This window comes from Lynx canadensis, chromosome X, assembly GCF_007474595.2.
Source record: "Lynx canadensis isolate LIC74 chromosome X, mLynCan4.pri.v2, whole genome shotgun sequence".
NCBI lineage: Eukaryota > Metazoa > Chordata > Mammalia > Carnivora > Felidae > Lynx > Lynx canadensis.
The window spans coordinates 6,330,598-6,350,274 of record NC_044321.2 but is presented as its reverse complement, the minus strand read 5'-3'; the positions used below and the strand labels follow the sequence as shown (position 1 = coordinate 6,350,274).

Below are 19,677 nucleotides of genomic sequence, written 5' to 3'. Positions count from 1 at the left end.
CTTCAACTCATCAATGGGTCTGATTACACTGAAATCAAGAGAAACCAACAATTAACTGGGTGCTTAGTTGCCACCTCTCCAAGCAATGAATGCGAAGGCAATGGGGGTTGTTTTGAAGGGTTCACTTCACTTTTTTTGACTCCACGGGGCAAATGGCTGAGATTCATTGGCCAAAAGTTACTGTTTTAGACCAACCTCACCAACTTCCACTCATAAGGGTGGGAAAGAACTTACCTATCCTCTGTTCTCCAAGACAAGATCTAAATCTCACAGATGGATGTTAGAATAAAATGATGGATCTCCCCCCGCTCCCCGAGTTCTGCTGTATAATTTCATATAACAAAGTGCTCAGGTACTAGAGGTATTCAAGTTCACCGGCTCGGAACACAAGGATGCATTCCCAACACAATGTTTCTTCCTTTTTTTCTATTTTTTAAAAATGTTTATTTATTTTTGAGAGAGAAAGAGAGACACAGTGTGAGTGGGGGAGGAGCAGAGAGAGAGGGAGACACAGAATCCGAAGCAGGCTCCAGGCCCCGAGCTGTCAGCACAGAGCCTAACGTGGGGCTCGAACCCGCGAACCGCGAGAACATGACCTGAGCCGAAGTCGGACGCTCAACCAACTGGGTCACCCAGGTGCCCCCGCCAACACAACACTTCTGATTTCAGTGTCAGCAAGGACATTCTGCCTCTCCTGTCACCCGCCTTCCCAGGTGCCATTTTCTGAGGCCATCCATGAGTGAAGACAAGGAAGGAGCCCTTGTCCTGTTCTTTACGAAACCCAGTCATAAGCAATGGCTTAGGCAGTAGGAGTTTCAATGGTAGTGATACCATTTCTCAAGTCCCCCATTCCTGCCTTCGCTTAAACGTGAAATGGCTCTTGCGGATGGAAAAGATTGGTAAGGCAAGGCTGTGAACTCCTTAGCATGAGCTGCTCTACATTTCCACAATTTCTACTCAAGGACAGGACGGCCTGAGTTCTCTGTATCAGACGACAGAGGTTCAATTTACACGAATGGTTCAGCTCTATTTCTTGCTCTTCTGTTTTTAATGTGGTAAAATATACATCACATATAATTTACTATCATAACCTTCTGATGTACAATTCACTGTCACTGAGTACATTCATGCTGTTGAGCAACCATCCCCCCATCCATCTCCAGAACTTTCTCATCTTCCCACACCGGAACTCTGTCCCCACTGAACACTCACTCCACATTTCCCCCTCCCCCTGGTCCCTGGCACCCACTCTCCTGTCCACTGTTTGTCTTTGTGAGCTGGACTCCTCCAGCTTTTTAACGTACATGCTTCAAGGTCACAAAAGTGGAACCGTCTGAAACCACCAGTTTGATTTTAAGGGGAAGAAAAAGCACACCGGGGCCACAGGTCATTTCTCGTGGGTCCTCGTGACCCCGTCACGTCCGGTTTCCAGAAGGACAGATACACATGGATGCTCATGCCCCTCAGAGGAGGCTGTGGGCTCCACACTCACCGGGCCAATTCAGCGTGGCCCACGTGTGCCAGTTTTCAAGGCCTTTCCCGCCACTCGTACTTCTGCCGAAATAACAATCCCACAATGAACGAACCCCCTCGACTTCACCTCGCCCTGGCTCCCTCCATCAAACACTCAGATATCTGAAGCGAGAACACAGGTAAAGGCACATTTCACACGGGGGTGGGGTGGGGCTGAACGCTCTCCGGAGGCCTTGTGACATCGCGCATCACATCTCAGCCCTAACGCTTGCTGTGCACTTTATTCAACTGTCAGCACTGTGTGTTGTTTCCTACGTGCTCCTCCTGGGAAAGAAAGGTCTGCGAAGAGGCCGGGAAGCCTTCACACTGCAAAGCAGCAGCTCACGTCACCCAAGCATGACTGGATCCTATACCGGAACTTACCGAAATCCCGCTGCAAATAACAACGCGCACAAACGGTCTGCCAGGCATTTTCTGTGTGTAAGGGGATGGTGTAAGAGGGGGTGATAGAACAAAGTTCTGGGTGTCTACCATATTCAAGGTATGGTGTTTAGAAATACTAGGGATTAAACAAATTCACACACAACCTGTCTTTAAGCTATTTAGTAAGACATCTACGCAAACAACGAAGGGCTCCAATAGTTAAGCCCCCGAAACTATTATGGACGGCCTCCAACTTCTGAGAAGGGAAGGTCTGGCAGAGGGGAAACGCAATTCCTGTTGATGAAGACGAGGTCGGGGGAGAAACATAGGAATAGGAAAAGAAAAGCTGCACAGGAGTCGTGTGTGTGTGTGTGTGTGTGTGTGTGTGTGTGTGTGTGTATGTATGTGTGTGTGTATGTGTGTGTGCATGTGTATGCATGCACGCACGCATGCCTGAGGGGGCTGCTATACAAGAACGATTTTGACCTTTTATGATATACCAAATGCTCCCCTAGACCCAGCGCGGGAAGACCACCATCTGTGATAAGCTGGTGTCTAGGAAACGCCATCGGTGTCTATTATGTCGGGTAGAAGCCGGCCTATGTCCTCTCTCCACTCTGGAAGAACACTTTTAGCGGGCGCATGAGGTCTGTGCTGGCTGCAATAAAGTCAGGGTCAAAGCATGGGATTCATGCAGGATTCAGGGCGCCCGGTGGCTAAGAGCCAGAAACTCCGATTTCTAATCATAATGCCATCGCTTTCTAGCTCCAGGTTGGCGGCCAGGTCACAGGACTCCGTTTCTCATCTCCGAACTGAGGATAGCAATAGCCCCTATGCCTGGAAGAGGCTGCGAGGGTTAAACGCTTTTCTGTAAATTCTCAGAGCGGGGCCTCCTGCACAGTAGAGATCCAGGATGTGGCAGCTCGTCCTCCCATCCAGCTGACTGTGCGCATCCCCAAAGAGCGACCAAAACGGGCCTTCTGGAGGGATCGGCAGGACACCCCACTCTCACTAAATGGACTCAGAGCTGCTCTCCTGGGAACAGTTTATCGGTGATCTCCAAACCCGCAAGTGGAACTTCTAAAACCCGTCGAAGAAAGCACGATGCACAGAGGCCTCACGGTGTGTATTCCTTTCCTAACATGGATGCGTTGGAGATACAAGAGGACTGTTTTTCTTTCTTTTCCTTCCTTCCTTCCTTCCTTCCTTCCTTCCTTCCTTCCTTCCTTCCTTCCTTCCTTCCTCCCTCCCTCCCTCCCTTTTCTTCCTTTCTTTTCTTCCTTTTCTTTCTTTCTTTTCTTTCTTTCTTTCTTTTCTTTCTTTCTTTCTTTCTTTCTTTCTTTCTTTCTTTCTTTCTTTCCTTCCTTCCTTCCTCCCTCCCTCCCTCCCTCCCTTTTCTTCCTTTCTTTCTTCCTTTTCTTTCTCTTTCTTTCTTCCTTCCTTCCTTCCTTCCTTCCTTCCTTCCTTCCTTCCTTTCTTTTCTTTCTTTCTCTCTCTTTCTTTTTCTCTTTCTTTTTTCATGTTTTTATTTATTTTTGAGAAAGAGTGTAAGCAGGGGAGGGGCAGAGAGAGGAGGAGACACAGAACCAGAAGCAGCCTCCAGGCTCTGAGCTGTCAGCACAGAGCCCAACACGGGGCTTGAACTCACAAACAGTGAGATCGTGACCTGAGCCGAAGTCGGATGCTTAACCGACTGAACCACGCAAGCGCCCCAACACAAGGCAACTTTCAACACCTCACCGGTTCGGGAACAGCATCTGTTTCCAGCCCCAGTTCTGAGAACTCCCACGGATGCTCTCCGACCGCTCCAGTTCTAGAATAAAAGAAAGCTTTGGGGGCCCTGGGACAGCTCCTTGGCCTCAAACACGTGGAAAAACAAAGCAAAAAATAACCCCCCAAACAGAGGGGTTCTTAATTAGGGCAGTTGTGTTTACTTTCTTGCCTGACCCAGTTGTGACATGAGGCCCCGGAACTGGCTGATCTGAGCTGTTCAGTGCACGGGGAAGGCCCCAGCACTCCCTGGTTGAGCTGCTCCCAGACCAGAGCGGTGGAGGCGGGGTGGTGGAGACCCAAGAGTGTGGCCCATGGCGTGTCTGTGGCGCCTGCGAAGGGAAGGCGCCAGCACATGCAGCGATCTGGGCAGAAGAGCCTTCGAGAAACCGAAGGCGAGTTTCTTCATTTTGCGATTTGACTGCAAGGTGGCAGAAACTCCTATTCACCACGGCTCCCTTCCCAAATTAGTTCAAAGTTCAGCCGCAAGAGAAATATCGTTTAAGGGTTTCGTTTTATTTAGCAGGGAGAGGGCTGCCCCAAACATCAAGTTGGAACTGCCACTTGATTACCTTGAAGATATGACCACAAGGGACCTATATGGGAGCTGGCCTTGTCCCCAGATACAGAGCAAAGCACACAGGCATTAAAGGAGGAAATTAGGTCCCAATCTGATACCATTACAGGGGAAAGTTTCTCTGTTAACAATCTGCCCCATTATGAAATAGTCTCTTAAAATCTTTCAAAGCAGCCCTTTTTCTCCAGGGATGGAAGAAAAGTTTGTCTCATTTCTCGTTCCCTATTAGCCTGCTGGCATGGACGCTGGAAGAATCCATTGGGTTCAAGTAATCTGGAAAAGACTCAGGTCTCTGGGACCTGTCTCTCTGCAGCCCGAGGACCAAGAGCCAGAGCCACCAGAAAATCTGTTGGCAATGACCTCATCATCCAAAAGGCACTTTCTCTCTTTCTTCGTGGACATTCTGGCTTCAACGCAGTGGGTCTTAACTTGCTGACTGCTTCCCCCAGGACGTCTTCCTCCCTTCAAACGGGAACTGGGTTTACTTTTATTTTACAATCAGTGGTCAGTTTAAGGGGAAATTTTTTTTTAGTTAAAATTTTTTTTTTCATGTTTGTTTATTTTTCAGGGAGAGAGACAGAGCACGAGCAGGAGAGGCGCAGAGAGAGGGAGACGCACAATCGGAACCAGGCTCCAGGCTCCGAGCTGTCAGCACCGAGCCTGACATGGGGCTCGAACTGACGGACCATGAAATCATGACCTGAGCCAAAGTCGGATGCTTCACGGACAGACCCACCACCCACGTGCCCCAAATTTTTAATGCACGTATTAACATTTACATACAATCCTTTTCTAAAACCTGCTTGGGGACCAGCTTATTTTGGAGATGAAACAGACTGATCTTATCACTTTACATTACTTCTTTCTCCCACGTGACTGTAATTAAGCCAACATGTAGCTGTTGAAATACTTCGCTGTTCAATGACAAGAGGGTTCAATGAATTACGGCATTTACGGTTTGACCCCAATTATAGGCAAATACACACATGGAAAATGTTGGGGGGGGGAGTACATGAAAACATGAACAGTGGTTTCATCTTGACCGCTTTCTTTCTAGACTTACCATCGTTTACCAGTGAGTATATGTATATATTATTTCATAGTAATAAAAGATACCTAAAGAAAAGATTTTCCACTCATCTCACAGTTATTTACTTATTTGCACTCAGATGGCCCAAACCTACACATCAGATCAAACAACTATTATTTTATTACCAGAGTTACGACCAACAATACTACCATTTAAATACGGGAATAAACCAGGGGAATGAGGTGAAGTCCGAGAAAGAATACTTCATGACTGGGGAAAACATCCATGATGCAGAGTTAGATACAAAAAAAGCAGGTTTCAAACGCACACGATGATAAATTTTGTTTTGTATACACACGTGCGCACGCACGCGCCCACACACACAAATGGAAGAGAACCCTCCAAAAGAGCTCACATCTAGTCCTGGGGGTGGAATTTTGCTAGATTTATCTCCCTATGTGCGCTTTTTGTATTTTCCAAATTTTCTCCCATGCACATGAACTGTTTTCACATTCATTAAAATGTAATTAAAACCTGGCACAGAGTCTCCAGAAATAATCTGCATGAGAAAGACTCCGCGCTTCTAAGAAGGAAATGAGGCTTCAGGGTGGGGAGGACAGAGAGGAGGGGCTCTCTTCGTAGAAACATAAAGCTGCTCTTCACGGAATAAAAAACATCCCCGGGTGAGGCATTCAGAAAGGGTCCTTTCTGTGCTTAGCCGCCCTTCTGGGTTAATTAATGGCTTGCCGGGGCCTTCAAGTGCACGTCAAAGGCAGATGCTGACGTGACAGGAAAGGCGTCCAGTCCTTGGTCCTTGGGGTTACCTCCAAAACCATCTGTGTGCCTCCCAAGTGGCCACGGAGTCCTCTCTCAAACTCTGTGCACTTGCCACTGTATCTGCTTACACATCTCTCTCTGCCTGTCCAGGAGGAAGTCTTCCTAAAAGTGCCCAATCTAGTAACAGCAAACCACTGCTGCTTCTCGCTGTGACGGTGTGTGTCCCAAGACCAGACAATGTACAATCTCCCTTTTCTATTCTTCCCCCCACTCTCTAGACTAAAATGCAAGTTCATGCACCCAAGATTTCCAAGCAGACTGCCTTGGAGACATAACAGTACTCTTTTTCTAATGACTTTGGTTTAAGCCAACACTTCCAATTAATCTGTACATTGATTTACAAATTTAATTATCTTCAAGACTGAGAAGTTGGAAACAGCTTCTCTACAATGTACACTAGGCCCTCCAACAGATTTTAGGAAGACATACAGGCTGGCTACACGATCTCTAACACACGCTGATTTTCACCCACTTACACAGGATTTATTTTGGCCTTTAGAGCTCCCTTTCCTGTGTTAGGGAGTCATGGGCTCATATAACATGGCCTCTGGAGTTTTGAAAAATAAACCCCGTGGCTTTCTCTATAAATATAAAAGCAGGCAATGCCTCACCCATTCACGTGGTGTAGAACTCCTAAGTCGTCATATAACAGCATCTTTTCACGTTTCAGTTTAAATGAAGAACAAAAATATAATAAAATAAAAAAAAACACTTAAAATATTATGACTCTAAGCATTAGATGAGAATGCGATGATCCTCCTATTTATGTCGGCAAATGTAGAACTGAATTTTTATCATCAAATGCTCTGCAACTTACATTTTCACAGCCACAAGGCTGGTAAAATTTAGGGGCACCTGTGTGGCTCAGTCAGTTAAGCGTCTGACTTGGGCTCAGGTCATGATCTCGTGGTTTTGTGGGTTCGAGCCCCGCGTCGGGCTCTGTGCTGACAGCTCACAGCCTGGAGCCTGTTTCGGATTCTGTGTCTCCCTCTCTCTCTGCCCCTCCCCTGCTCATGCTCTGTCTCTGTCTCAAAATTAATAAAAACATTTAAAAAATAAATAAATAAAAAAGAAAAATTTTAGGGGTGCCTGGGTGGCTCAGTTGGTTAAGCATCCAACTTTGGCTCATGATCTCACGGTTCGTGAGTTCGAGCCCTGTGTCGCGCTCTGTGCTGACAGCTCGGAGCCTGGAGCCTGCCTCGGATTCTGTGTCTCCCTCTCTCTCTGCCTCTCCCCTGCTCGTTCTCTCTCTCGCTCTCTTTCTCTCTCAAAAATAAATAAATAAACATTAAAAAAAAACAGGCTGGTAAGACTTAAAATTCAAAATAAAGCACTGACAGGAATAGTGGGTGGGTGTGGCAAATCTCGGTACTACTGACATTTGGGACCAACTAAGTCTCTGTGGTGGGGGCTCTCCTGAGCACCGTCGGAGGCCCAGCAGCATCCCTGGCCTCTGCCCACTAGATGCCAGTAGCGCCCTCCCCCTGAAAAATGTGTCCACGTGTGGCCAAGTGTCCCCCCCCCCCCCCGCCCCCGCTCCCTACCGCCCCGGGGAGGGGTGAGGAGCTGCCTCTGACTGAGAACCTTCCAGTTAGGGCCACTTCTCATTACATGGCAGGAAGGCCCCCAAATTCCTAAAAGTCTTCGCTCCCTGAACACGGGCAGCGCCTCTGCTAAGTGACCACAGCTTGGCGTCTGTCTGAACCCGGTCATGGGCCCTCCAGAACCGCACTTCCAGATTACTCCAGTTCCAAAAGCACAAGTCAGAAGAGGGAGAAATAAAACAGGTGCGTTCCTCCAGGCGCCAGTCAGGCGACTGCGGCCCGCAGGCCACACCCCACCTGCTGCTTCCCCTCCTGGGGCCTGCGAGCTGCGAAGAGGTTTTACGTTTCTAAATGGTTGAAAAGGAAATCAAAAGAATCATATTTTATGACCCATGAAATTGAGAGGACATTCAAATTCCAGTGTCCATAAATAAAGTTTTATTGGCACTCAGCCACGTTCACTCATTTACGGGTGATCGATAGCTCCTTTTACACAAGAGCACAGCTGAGTGGCTGTGACAGAGACTGGCCGGCCCTCAAAGCCTAAACTATTTACTCTCGTCCCTGACAGAAAATGCTGCCCCTCCTCCCCGTTTCCCTGCTCCACCGAAGACGACAACCGCCTTGTCTGTTCCCAGCTTGAAAGCTACCTGTCTGCTAAGCGGAGGTGATGCCCCCAACTTGATGCCCCCAACTGTGGATGCTCTCATGAACAAACCAACCGCTTTCAAAGTGAGAGCAGGTGGGGCACCTGGGTGGCTCCTTCCCTTAAGCGTCCAGAGCCTGGAGCCTGCTTCGGATTCTGTGTCTCCCTTTCTGTCTGCCCCCCCCCCCCCCCCCTCAAAAATAAAAAAGTTTAAAAAATTAAAATATTAAAAGTAAGAGCAGGAAACACCATTGCCACGGTCAGCTGTGAATGGCTTTCAAAGGAGCACACGTGTAGAAATTAGGTAAACCTAAGGGAGCTTATGATCAGTTGTCACTTTCTGACACACAGCACCCAACACACAGAAAGGGGATGTGATTCACAGATGATTCCCAATCTTACTCATGCACGATAGGTACTGTGGTCAGTACTCAACAGAGTGCCTTTCCTTGCAATCATCCCAAATGACCATGCGCATCTTACAAACTTCCCAATGAATTATCACAGGCTACCAAAAAAAAATACACAAAACACACCAAAACAAAAAACCCAAAACCCAAAGTCATCTATAAAGCTCAAAACCAGTGCATCATACACAGTAGGAATTCAATGTATGCTCCATTCAATGGAACCTTGTGTTCCCTAAGGACGGAGTTAAATCCCAGTCAAAACACTGATGACCAGCAGACCTCTCCCAGCTTCTCTCTGACATTTAGAAGATGATTCAACTACATTTCAAAAAATACTCATGGAAAAGCCTGGCAGTTCACCACAATTCTAAACACAGTTACCATACAACCTAGCAATTCTCCTCTCTGATATATACCCAAGAGAAATGGAGACAGACGTCTGCACAAAAACTTGTACCCAAACGTTCAGAGCAGCATTATTCGTAACTGAAAGGGAAATGCAACTCAAATGTCCACCAACTGATGGATCAACAAAGACGTGGGATAACCCTACGATGGAATATTCTTCGGCCATAAGAAAGACTCATGCTGCAACATGGATGGACCCTGAAAACATATTAGGTTAAAGCCAATCACAAGCTCAACTTAATTAACATTTTACAAATTTTTGTTTATTTTGAGAGAGCATGCGCACATACAAGTGGGAGAAGGACAGAGAGAGGGAGAGAGAATCCCAAGCAGGCTCCACACTGTCAGTGCAGAGCCTCATATGGGGCTCAAACTCATGAACCGTGAGATCATGACCTGAGCTGAAACCAAGCGTCAGACACTTAACTGACTGGGCCATCCAGGTGCCCCTACAAATTTACGTTCTCATTAGCAAACAATAATTTTCAAATATTTGAGTAAAATATCAAGATTCTTATACATTTAGGGACTCCTGGGTGGCTCAGGTGGTTAAACGTCCTACTTTGGCTCACGTCATGATCCCATGGATGGTGAGTTCAAGCCCCACGTCGGGCTATGTGCTGAATGAAAGCACAGGGCCCACTTCAGATCCTCTGTCCCCATCTCTCTCTGCCCCTCCCCTATTCGTGTGCACATGTGCTCCCTCTCTCTCAAAAATAAACATTTAAAAAAGTACATTAAAATTTTTTTTTAAAGATTCTTACATGTTTACTTTGTTAAACAGTTTTGCATTACTTGGTTTTAAACCAAAAAAATACCTCAATAAAATTCTTCAGTTAAATCTAGGACTATCACTTTAGTTCCAGTTGAGTTTTTTTTTTAAAGCAATAAGCAAAAGTCTTGCCCAAATTTCCATCTTTATGTATTTAAGATTGTAAAGGTTCTGTGGGTTTTATTATTTTTACGAAGAATAATTACAGAAAGACAAAATTGTAAATATAAAAAGTAAATAATACAGGAAATACCAAAAAGTAAATAATAAAATCAAACCCTAAAATCCCACCTACCAAACAATGACAACTTTTGTAGAACTGGCCATCAGGTTTAGTTTGGCACATGGGCTTCAACTCTTGGCGTCTGTTTGATTTGCTCTTCTAGAAATGTTATCTTCTCCTAGATATATAAGTAATAACCCCATGTTGTTCTAATAAGTTCCAAGGTTAACCAGCTAGTCAATTTGCAGATACAAACAAATTACATTAAGAAACTAATAATGTCCAGGGGCGCTTGGCTGGCTCAGTCAGTAGAACACGGGACTCTCGATCTCAGGACTGTAAATGTGAGCCCCATGTTGGGTAGAGAAATTACTTAAAAAAAATAAAATCAGGGGCGCCTGGGTGGCTCAGTCAGTTAAGTGTCTGACTTCGGCTCAGGTCATGACCTCAAGGTTAACGTGTTTGAGCCCCTTGCTGGGCTCTGTGCTGACAGCTCAGAGCCTGCAGCCTGCTTCGGATCCTGTATCTCCCTTTCTCTCTGCCCCCCCCAAAAAATAAATAAAAATTAAAATATTTTTAATAAATAAAAATAAAAATAAAAAATCTTAACAAAAATAAACCAATAAAGCACAAAATTAAGATACAGGAGACAAAAACGTATATCCGTGTGCCTGATTATAATGCATCTTTTGGCTTAATTTTAATTCACAATGCTGACACTGGTCTTAGAAGGTGTCATGCTCTCCTGGTAAGACCCAGAAAAGTTTAGAAGAGCTGGTTCAGTATCCAAAATTCATTGAAGGCAATAAAAGGCGAATTCATCATTTAGAATTAACCATATAGCCTGTAACGATTTCGTGGTGTTCCATTTACTGCCTTGAAAGTCAGCAAGGAGGAGCCCCTGCAACTTGAAAACCTGCCACTTTAAAACAGTGTCCAGTTCTGACACCTTCCACTTCTCCAAGGGGCTTCAGGTGAAAGGACAAAGACCCAACAGCATGTGGGTTGCTCACCTTTACGGTGACTTCATGTGTAGACCTCGGGACCAGTGAGCTCCCCAGCATCCGATCAGATAAACTGCCACCTGGCCGCCGGGACCTGCCTGGGGAGAAACGAGAAGATTTGAAGAAAAAAGTTAAAATTCTTTGGGAATGATTCACCTCTGGCCTCTCCTACTTCTTCTTTGTTTTCTTTTTCAAATCGGTGACATTGTTTTCCTTTTAAATCTCAGCTCAAACGAAACACATTTTATGACGTTATAATCTCCATCGTCCACTTTAACACAGACTATTCAGTTTTACCTGCAAAGTGAAAGAGGGGAAGGAGAATGGCCAGTCGGTACTGAACTCGTAGAAATCCTGGAAGGAAAGTCTCTAAGGAAATAATCCGTTTTGGTTCAGACAGTGCTACTGCTCTCCTTTAATGATAATCAATGCCTATCTGAAACACCTTTGTTTTAGGAACTGTGTCATATGCAACCAGGAAACTAAACCGTACACACCTCTAAGAGAAGAAAACACGATTTAAGGAAACTTTATAGACATTGTTCACACTGACGTTTGTAACGGTCTTGCACGCATGTCCATGGGGTACACCCTCGGGTATACCGTGCTCATCAACACACAGGAGTAACGTTACAATCTCTTTTTTCCCTGGGGTGCCTCGGTGGCTCAGTCGGTTAAGCATCTGACTTTGGCTCGGGTCATGATCTTGTGGTTCGTGGGTTCGAGCTCCGCGTCGGGCTCTGTTCGGACGGCTCAGAGCCTGAAGCCTGCTTTCTCGGTCTCCTCCTCTCTCTGTCCCTCACCCGCTCATGCTCACTCGTGCGCTCACTAACTCTCTCTCTCTCTCTCTCTCTCTCGTGAACATTAAAAAAATTAAAAAAACAAAAAAAGAATCTTTTTTTCCCTTTGGCCTCCCTAAAGTAAAGCAAACGAAAAGCATATGGATTCAAAGCGTCTCGATGTATCCATTACTGTTTCCATACATTTCAATTCCACCCGAATGCCGCCACCATTCGCGATTCTCAAGAAGCCAGATGTACAGCTCATAAGGGGACTTCGTGTCAAAATCTTGTTTGTACTTTTCAGTCCATATAAACACTACACAGTCAACCAGAATTTACGGAACAGTATTCACCTTCTTCCTCATGAAATTTCTTTGGTTGTGAATGGATCCAGCCTCCTACGTTTAAATTACCTACTACAGTCTATAAGCTCAAAATCTAAGGAAATTAGCTGCCCGCTATTTTCTCTAAATTCCTGTTCAATCACCTTAAGTGATAATAAAAAGGTGCCAGGGTTAAATATAATTCAATTCCACAAGTGAAGCTATGAGTAATGGTGTTTCTTATGAGTGAATGCAGAGCCTTGTAAAATGTTTTAAGGAAATTCAAGTAAATTAGTCCCACTGAGTCATGTTTATAGCTATGCTGTTCAAAGAAAGGAGGCTAAAACGATTTTATAGGTAGGTTCACAGGCCGTTAAGTTTCATTACAGTACATTTAAAAAAAGTCATAAGGATACATAAGATAAAAGTAATAATGAGGGCAATTTTAAAAAACCTACCACAGGGGGCGCCTGGGTGGCTCAGTCGGTTGAGCATCCAAATTTGATTTCGTCTCCGGTCATGATCTCATGGCAGGGAGATCAAACCCTGCGTCAGACTGCACTGAGTGTGGACCCTACTTAAGATTCTCTCTCTCCCTCTCCCCCTGCCCCTCCCCTGCTCACACACTCCCCCTCTCAAAAACAAAACTAAACTAAACAAAAAACCTACCGCTGAAGAAGAGAGATTCAAAAAAAATCCCCTTACAACTCTCTGAATAGGAATTATTCACCAGAGTGAGGCAGGCATAAAGGGATATTGATTCTGCTTATAAGATACAAATACATTTCGTTCTGAAAACACTTCTGTAGTAGAAATAAAATGGGACAATACTCCTTATAGTACCTGAAGCAGAAACCAAATTATTAGTTTAGGGATTGAGTTGAAAATTACCACAGGGGGAAAAAAATAGCCTTATGATGAAATTGCTAAATACCACAAAGTATCAAAATAGGAGCAGATGTCACCACAATAAGCCCCAAATTGCTCGGGAATTAAAACGCTAAAATCCGTAATAATTCAATAAGTAATTAATATATAAACAGCTCTTATTACAAGCTGTTCAGAAAAACCTTTAGAATCAAATTCTTATTCTTTGGTCCAAAACAGATGGTAACTCACAAATTAGTGTCTTGGAATTGAAGATTATCTTTTATATATGTTGTTAGACTCAGTAAGTGTAATTAACATCATCTGTGTGTTACAAACACACAAAAAAGGGAAAATATGACTGGTTGATAACATTCTTCTGCTTATGCAACATGTCAAAATTAATTAGTTTATTGATAGAAACAACAAATTAAGATGATAAAGCCGATCTTCTAATACCTAATCATAACTGATTTTCCCATTATTGTTACCCAAACGGAACCATTACCAATAATCACCAATGGCAAAAAAGGTTCACGTCCTGCAAAGCCTGTGTGTGAAATGCCAATCATCTTAACCAACGCAACACACAAGGTAACAATAAACGCGAAAAGGACTGCACGATTTTCTGGTTGCTCCTCGGCTCTTGGCAAGGCATGGGGCAGACACATCCTGGCAGTCCGTCCACGTAGGAGGTACAGAGCCTCGAGACATTCACAGTGTTGCACAAACATCCACCCTGTCAAGTCCCAAAACATTTCCGTGGCTCCGAAAGGAAACCTTGTACTCATTTAGCAGTCCTTCTTCTCCTCACTCCCTCTCCCGGCTCTGGCAACCTCCAGCCCAGCCTCTGTCTCTCTGGCTTTGCCTATTCTGAGCATTTCACATAAATGGAAGAAACGATACCTTCTGTGTCGGGCATCTTTCACTCAGCATCGTGTTTTCAAGGTTCGGCCATGATGCAGCCTGCCCTGGGACCTCATTCCTTTCTGTGGCTGAACAGAATTCTACTGTATGGATGAACTTCATCTTGTTCATCCGTCCATCAGTTCAAGGGCATTTTGGCTTCTGTGAACGGTGTCGCTATGCACATTCGCGCACCAAGTGTTTGAGGCCCTGTTTTCTATCCCTTCGGATGTATACCGGGGAGGGGAATTGCCCTATAGCATTTTGCCTTCTTCCTCCTTTGTTGGAGCCGCATCCTCTCTAGGACTGACAGATGCCAACAGGACGGGCAGAGGGAAGGAGCTCAGCGAGCAGGGGCCTGGGGACGGGAGCCGACCGCTAGCCGGGGACAGGCAGGGAGGTCTGCACGGGGAGCAGGGTGCAGGAGGGAGCCCGGGCCCCCGCCAGCACGACAGCTACAGCTGGTAAATGGCTCTGCGCGGCAAACACCGCGACAAAGAGTAAGTCACTATTTCTCTGCTCGGAGCAAAGCACATTACTCTCCTGTTCAGGATCTTCGCGAAGTGCCAGGCATCAGAGAAACCGGATTTGTTTTGTTTTGCCGCCGCCCCTCCCCCACTCCCCACCCCCCACCCCCCCCCAGCTTTAGCACCCAAGTTCTGACTTCAGACCTGCTCACATTCCTGGGCAGATCCATCAAGGGCCACTTGGGTTGACAATGGTTGCCCAGGTGACTTCGCAGATTTAATACTGAGACTTTGTATGGACCCAGGCACGTAATACTGAATAAAAGCATGCAATTATTACAGCGTATCCGTACTTTAACACAGTGGTTCTGCCTGGGGCGACTGTGTCTTCCACCCCTGGATATGTTAGGCACGGTCTGCAGACGTTGTCGGCTGTCACAACCTGAGGAGGAGGAGGTCCAATGACCACTACTGGGGAGAGACCAGGGATGCCGCTGGACATCCTAAACTCACAGGACAGCCTACCCGCAAGAAAGTCTGACTCGCGGCAAGATGTCAATAATGCCAAGGTGGAGAAACTTGAACAAAACAGATTTGAGACTCACCGAGTTCTTCTCTTCGTGACTCCTAATTTCTACTGTGAAATACTAGAAGGTGAATAACACTTTCAGGCAGGTCTTAGATTCAGAAAGAAGTGTCTAGGGGAAGCTTCCATAGACCATCATAATGCCTCCTTCCTGGTTGCCCAAGTTACAAAACAAAGCCAATAGCCCACATGGATCACTAAGGCAAAGGGACAAAGCATATGTTCTTACTGATCATAAATTAAATGCTTGATTCTATCTCTTGGTAGAATCGAATTCAATTTGCACAATAAAGGGTGTTTTTTGTCTAATTATTTTTTAAGAGACAGAGCAAGTGGGGGAGGGGTAGAGAGAGAGGGAGAGAGAATCCCAGGTAGCCTCTGCACTGTCAGGGCGACGCCCGATGTGGGGCTTGAACTCACAAACTGTGAGATCATGATCTGAGCCGAAAGCAAGAGCTGAACATTTAACCCACTGAGTCACCCAGGCGCCCCTTCAACGTGTGTTTATTTTTGAGAGACAGAGCATGAACGGGGAGGGGCGGGGGTGGGACAGAGGACCCGAAGCAGACTGTGCGCTGACGGCAGTGAACCCCACATGGGGCTTGAACTCATGAACCGTGAGATCGTCACCTGAGCCGAAGTCCGATGCCTAACTGACTAAGCCACCCAGGCGCCCTGTCGATGCGGCTGTTTTTTAAACTGCCCATGGAGCAGGACAGAGGCCTCCTACCGAGAGCCAGCACCACCTGCCAGCCACGTGAGGAAGGCACCACGGAAGCAGGTAACCCAGCCCTGGTGAAACCCTCAGAAAACCGCAGCCCCAGGGTGGCCTCTTCAGTGCAACGTCATAGGGGCCCGAGCCAGGCCCACCCTGCTGAGTCACACTGGCATCCCTCAGCCTCGGGACCCAACTCATGGTGAAGGGCAGGTGAGACACCTGACCGGGGCCAGGCGCCCGTCAGCAAGTGCGTGTGATCATTATCCACAGGCTGGGGACGGTCACGGGCAGGGCTGCGCCACGGAAGCCTAAAACCAAATGAGCTGGGGAGCCCGACAACTAGAGGTCTGAATGCACCAAAGCGACAGAACGATGTTTTCCGGGCTGTCAGTGTACGTTTGGTCTGCGTCAGCTGAGAAACGGTTCCACGATCCAATCGGATGGGACACACTGGGTTTCGTGAAGGTATTAACAAACAAGAATAGTGGTTCACGCGGAAGTGCACCTATCATCTGCCCAGCTCTGTTCCAAGTGCTACAAACTCATTTGATCCTTTATTAAATAATGGAAGAAGCCCACCTACCAGAATCACACCGTGTTTTCAGTGCTGCACCCCAGGTCCCGCCAACAAGCACATCACACCAGGTGACCCCACACAAGAAATATCATTCTGCTGTCACGGTTCCCTCACGGCTCGGACCTGCAGGCAGCAGGAACTCTGGGAAGCCCCTTCTTCCGCGAGCTTCACTTCTAGCTGCTCCTCCCTGTATCCCTGTATGCCCCCCCCCCCGGGTGACGACACCCCACGGCCAATACGCTGTGGTCTGCCACGCTCCCAAAGCCCTCTCCGAACGGCTTGCCAGCAATATGCTGAAATTCAGAAGACAGAGCTCTGATGGACTCTGAACACGTCAGTCACTAGACCTTCCAAAAAACTGAGGTTTTCCTGTTGGAAGACTGGGTGTTCTCCAACAGAAATATCAAAACACACTTTTCAGACTTTGGACGTATGAAATCTAAAGACGACGGTACTTGACTAAAACGAAGACAAGTGTGCCCAGATGGTAATGACTGATAAAAATAAATGTTACTTTTGATATTATAATAGTATCAAGAAATAGGGCAGTTCTAGATAAGCCTTCTCCGTCGGGAATTAATCAGGCCATCATTCCCATTTCTCTTCTGACTCACTGAACTAGGAAAACGGGTACCGCGAAGTGAAAAGTCACAATGCATGGATGATTTCTTTCTATCTTCTCTCTCTCTCTCTCTCTCTCTTTTTTTTTAAAGCTCACTTTTGGAAAACCCTTAATTTGGGTGGATTAAGTGTTGCCACTGTAAGTAAAGGTTTACCTTTCTGTTAATGCATAATCCCTAAGTGAGACCCCAAAGGGACGCCTTCCCTTTTAAAGTTATGCTTATGACCTAGAAAAACTTTCTTGTATTGTTAGTGATAAAGGCTAGTAATTTTGTACATAAACTCCAAGGGGCTAACCTCTGATGTCCTTCAAAAATCAGCTTATATGTCATAAACACATAAGGTAAAAACAAGGACCACCTTAAAATATTTTTCTTTTTTAATCTTTTTTTCATGTTTATTTATTTTTGAACAAGAAAGAGAGTGTGAGCAGGGGAGGAGCAGAGACAGAGAGAGACACAGAACCCAAAGCAGGTTCCAGACTCGGCGGTCATCACAGAGCCCGACACAGGGCTCAAACTCTTGAGCTGTGAGATCATCACCTGGGCTGAAGTCAGACGCTTAACCGACTGAGCCATCCAGATGACCCAATGTTTGTTTATATCATTTTTAGAGAGTGTGTGAGAGAGAGAGAGAGAGAGAGAGAGAGAGAGAGAGAGAGAAACAGACAGAGGCAGAGGGTAAGCAGAGGAGGGGCAGAGAGAGAGAGGGAGACGCAGAATCCGAAGCAGGATCCAGGCTCTGAGCTGTCAGCACAGAGCCCGACGTGGGGCTCAAACTCATTAGCTGTGAGATCATGACCTGGCCTGAAGTTGGACGCTTAACCAACAAAGCCACTCGGGCGCCCCAAAACGTTTTTCTTTTAAAAATAGTCTGCAGGGGCACCTGGGTGGGTCAGTGGGCTAAGGGTCTGACTTTGGCTCAGGTCATGATCTCGCAGTTTGTGGGTCTGAGCCCTGGGCTGGGTGTCGGGCTCTGCACTGACAGTGTGGAGCCTGCTTGGGATTGTCTCCCTGTCTGTCTCTCCCTCTGCCCCTCCCCTGCTTGCATGCACTCTCTCTCTTTCTCTCAAAACAAACTTAATAAAATCAAATAAAGGTAAAATAAGTAAACTTAATAAAATAAAAGTAAAAACAGTCTGTACGGTTAAATGACAATATTTGTCGTCCAGTGTCTATAGAAAATATTTAGTCTGAACGTTTTTGGAATTAACACTTTAGTCTGGTTATCTGTAGGCGGTAACCCTGGCTGTGCCATCAATTTTCCTGTGGCGTGCATTAACCGGCCAAGGGATCATTACGGCACAGGTGTGAGAAGTCTGGTAAGATCTCTGACCCATATTTGAGATGGGAAAAGCGGTCATTGTGGAAGTGTGCCCGTAAAGCTGGCGGCCAGCCCGCCACTTACGGCTGATGCCCCTCTCACGAGTAACAATGTCGGTATACTGTGCACATGGACCAGAGACGTGTCCAGGGTTTTGTGCAGAACCCTATTCTCTACCGCCCAAGCAGACAGGAGAGAGTTACCAACAGGCAAAACTAACGACCAGCGACTTTCAGGTTGCCCCAACCTGGGGGAGGGCTCGTTCTAGTGTTTGTTCAGAAGGCACAAGTTCTTAGATGTGACAATGTGTTTCTACAGAAAAGCTTCCAAGATCGAGTAAGTCTGGGGAAATTGTAGGTTAAAAAAAGGTAAAACAGATCCATAAAGTGGAACAAACACCAAGCGGGATAAACTCCAGAGAAAACCCTAACAAGACGCGATCTCCTGAAAATCTGCAGTCAAAAGAAATTCTCAAAAGCAGACAGAGAAAAATACACAGATTACAGCCAGAGGGAAAGATAAAACTCATGGACTTCTTGTCAAAAACCATGCAACCCAGGAAACAATGGAATGAAATCTTCAGAGGGCCGAAACAATGTGTCAACTGAAAATTCTACTCTCAGACAAAACAGCTCTGAAATATGAAGAAAAAGACTCTTCCAGGCAAACAAATGCACAGACAGTTCATGGCCAATAGGCCTGTCCTGTAAGAAAAATTAATGAAAAATTAACGGACGTGCTTCAAGGGGAAGGCTAAAGAGCTCAGACTGACACCTGGACATCTGGATTTGTGCAAAGGAATGATGAGTGACAGAAATGATAAACATAAAAACATTTTCTTCTGGGGCACCTGGGTGGCTCAGTCGGTTGAGCATCTGACTCTTGATTTCGGCTCAGGTCATGATCTCTGGGTTTCTGGGTTCGAGCCCCGCCCACACGGTCAGCGTGGAGCCTGTCTGGGATTCTCTCTTTCCCTCTCTCTCTGCCCCTCCCCTGCTCGTGCTCTCTCTCTCAAAATAAATACAACTTAAATTAAAAAAAAAAACAAACCACACATTACCTTCTCATTTTAATTTTTTTTTTCAACGTTTTTTATTTATTTTTGGGACAGAGAGAGACAGAGCATGAACGGGGGAGGGGCAGAGAGAGAGGGAGACACAGAATCGGAAACAGGCTCCAGGCTCCGAGCCATCAGCCCAGAGCCTGACGCGGGGCTCGAACTCACGGAGCGCGAGATCATGACCTGGCTGAAGTCGGACGCTTAACCGACTGCGCCACCCAGGCGCCCCCCTTCTCATTTTAAAATTTACAGGGGCATCTGAATGGCACAGTCAGTTAACCATCCAACTTTGGCCCAGGTCATGATCTCACAGTTTATGGGTTCAAGCCC

At 46.2% G+C, this 19,677-nt stretch overlaps 1 protein-coding gene across 2 annotated transcripts in view; it reads right to left on the bottom strand.

Moving 5' to 3' along the window:
- The window catches only part of TBL1X (transducin beta like 1 X-linked), a 236,089-nt gene that overhangs the window by 59,203 nt on the left and 157,209 nt on the right, over nt 1–19,677 (bottom strand). The window contains exons 3-4 of one of the 2 annotated variants that reach the window (XM_030305258.1): nt 11,127–11,215; nt 10,186–10,291 (exon numbers count right to left, since the gene is read on the bottom strand). The gene's annotated coding sequence lies outside the window, so the exon portion shown is untranslated. The remainder of the gene's footprint in view (nt 1–10,185; nt 10,292–11,126; nt 11,216–19,677) is intronic. The other variant, XM_030305257.1, reaches the window with a different exon arrangement.